Source organism: Hyposmocoma kahamanoa, unplaced genomic scaffold (assembly GCF_003589595.1).
Source record: "Hyposmocoma kahamanoa isolate Upper Pololo Valley unplaced genomic scaffold, ASM358959v1 138, whole genome shotgun sequence".
NCBI lineage: Eukaryota > Metazoa > Arthropoda > Insecta > Lepidoptera > Cosmopterigidae > Hyposmocoma > Hyposmocoma kahamanoa.
Window position 1 is genome coordinate 4,899,503 of NW_020653492.1, and position 3,210 is coordinate 4,902,712.

At 35.0% G+C, this 3,210-nt stretch overlaps 1 pseudogene; it reads right to left on the reverse strand.

Moving 5' to 3' along the window:
• Window positions 1–2,595: 2,595 nt before the first annotated feature.
• Window positions 2,596–3,210, reverse strand: part of LOC113240449 — a 1,179-nt pseudogene continuing 564 nt past the window's right edge.

Below are 3,210 nucleotides of genomic sequence, written 5' to 3' on the forward strand. Positions count from 1 at the left end.
TTGAGCCACAAGCAATAATAATTCATAGTACTACACCTTAATCACTTTATGTTCTTACTCAGAACCAATGTTCGAAGCATTAAGTTAAAATCAAGTTAACGAGTATGTGGTATAAGTAATTAACAGTGGAACTCGAGTGCCAAAGTAGCAAGTGCGACAGGTGGTGCTGACGACTTTGCATCGGCTCAGAACTCCAAGTTTATAAATTCAAGTTTAATCGTAAGTTACTTTACGTAAAATGCACGTAATATCGAAATCTTGCATAATGGTAATTATTATACTTTTATTTTTAAAGAGTAGGTCCTTAATAACGTATAAACGAGTAGCTGAAAATATGATATATTACATTGAGTTCATTGATGTGAGCACCGAATTAGAATGGATTTTACTACATTCATTAGAGTGAAAAAACATAGAATCTCTTTATACAGAAATTCGAAACCACGTGAAAGAAAATATTTATCTTGCTCGCTATAAGACTTATATCGAAAAGGTATTTTGAACAGTGAAACGCTTTCAAGAAAACTTCTCTGATTTATCATGTAAAATATTTCACTCCATACCTATACGCCGTAAACGCTACCCGGTATAATTTCCAAAATTGAAATGTTTTACGTTCTCCTGGACTTCCCAAAGATCTATTTTGTCTTAAAGCGAGTACCTGTGATATTATTTACAAATCACCATCTACCTTAGCCAACGGCATCAGGTTGCGGGTTTATACTTCGTCCAACCATTTACATTACTTTTCACATAAGCAGTAATTATTGACAGACATCCATAGACAAAATTACAATATTACATGGATGCTTTTTTTTCTTTACTACAGTGAAGCGACGTGTTCTTTAGCTAAGATATTTCGCACCCCTCATGGAAGAATGGCATAAGTAGAGTTACGTCAAAAACGTGTATTGGTCTATTAGATACAGAAAAATAAAACCCACATTCTCTCCAACTTTTGTAACTGTAGCGCCTAATATTGTAGGTAGAGTTACAAGAATTGGAGAGGATGTGGGTTATAATTTTCTGTATCTAATGGAACAATAACCGCTCACGCGATACATGCAGCCGTAGACGCATACCACACCTAGAGGTGCCGGTGATGATTTTATACCGATTTATCGGATATCGAAGTTATAACAGGTAAAAGAACTAATATTAATTGCTATTTCGGTAACTACTCTAGCAAACCATAAAGTTTTTAATGCCTGGGTCTGTCATTTAAAAAATAAACAACTTCAAAAATACGTCACGACAATCGTGTGTGTTATTGTTTGGGCTGGTGATTTCGGTGTTTATTTATTGAAAACATACCGTAACTAGCATTTTTTAAGTTTACCCTGAATATAAATGTTTATAAACTATATTTTAAGGAGTAATTTCATGGTAAACGTTAAAACCACTCGAACGGAATATTATCATATTTATCCAAGTACGCCAAAAATTTCATTAATGCTTTTTAAGTGCAGGATTTGCAGTGTATTACTGCATTTTATTTGAGATGTTTTTGTTGGTAGTACGGAGGGTATTTATTTAGCAATGCAGAATAATAATTTTTATATATAAAAACTTGTATTTAAACTAAATGCTTATCTAATTTGCGAAACCAAATAGCCGCCATTTTGCGGTAGGAGGACCGCATCGCGTGAGCGGATAAACATGTTTGACGTAACTCCACTTATGCCATTCCTCCATGACGGGTACGATTTATCGAACGACAGATTATGTAACGATTATTCAAGTTGATAAATTTTGGTACCTTTCTGATAAATTATAATGAAATGAAATCAGTTATAAATAATTATAATAGATTCTTATTGTTTCGTCGCATTCTACTCCATATGAACGAGAATCATCACTTGGATCCTCTGAATTAATATAGCAAATATTAATTCTTCAGTACACAAATTGTCAAACGCAACATAGCGATCCCAATCGGACAATAATCTTCCTTTTTTGAACCCGCTTACATCTTTACTCACGCTTACGATTAAAATTTCTTCATGAATGAAATCGATTGTTATAAAAAATCTAATCGGAAACGCATTAGGATGTCACTAATTGATAAGAATTCGAGATACAGTGCCGACTCTGCTGTTTCCATCCTCTAAACTCTGCTAAGGGTGACTCCATCTATCATACTGGGTAATCATAATAATTTTAAACGGTTATAAATTGCCTGGAAAGTATTTTTTGTATTAACGAAAATACCACACAATCTGGAAGAAGAGGGCAGCAATGAACAACAACAAATACGGTTTAAACCATTGACTTACAAATAAATGGACGACGGGTCTAATACAAAAACCACGAAAAAAATGTCCCAAGTCAACCTATTTAAATGTAGTGACATGTAAAGGATTATGAAAAAACTAAAGCGTTGAATTTAAATTGTAATGTCCTCGCAGTACTGTCTAATTTTGCTTGCTTCGCTGTCAGTCGAACAAACGAAGACTAAAGCATGAATGACGCTCTGTATACGATTTTAACGCCCTATAAGTTCGGACAATTTTAGCGCGGACCCGACGTCCATATAATTTTAAGTCAATGGTTTAAACAGTAGTTCTTGAGTAGATTTTAAGGATACATATTATCTTTATTAATAAAATATTCACAACGCTGCAGCTACAATGGTACATGCATTCGAAAATATTTATGTTTTTGGTTCTACATTAGTACTACTACATAATGTAATTAAAAATTTTTCAAAAACAGACCAAAACTGGCAACAGATTGCAATATAGGTAGGCTTAACGGCATAAAAAAATTCATGATGAACTAAGAACTACGTTGAAAACGTTGCATTGCTGTAAATATTAAAATGTAAATACACAACTAACGTTGATCATGCTACACCTTGACGACTGCTTTCCCGATGTTCTCTCCGGTCAACACTCCAATGAATGCGTCGAACGCTTTGTCGAAGCCTTCGATGATATGCTCTCTAGCGACGATCTTGCCGTCCTTGATCCAGTCCGTAAGCTGGCTCAGAGCGTCGAACCATTTGTCCATATACGTAGTATAATGTAATCCTTCGACCGTCAACCGATTGAATAGAATAGACGGTTGCAAAATAGTCGCCTTTGGCATTTTGTCGCTGCCCAATTCGTTGTAAGCGCCAACGAAACCGCACACCGCTACTCTCCCGCCTAAGTTCATTTGATTCATAATAATACTGCTTATTTCACCACCTACGTTGTCAAAATAGCA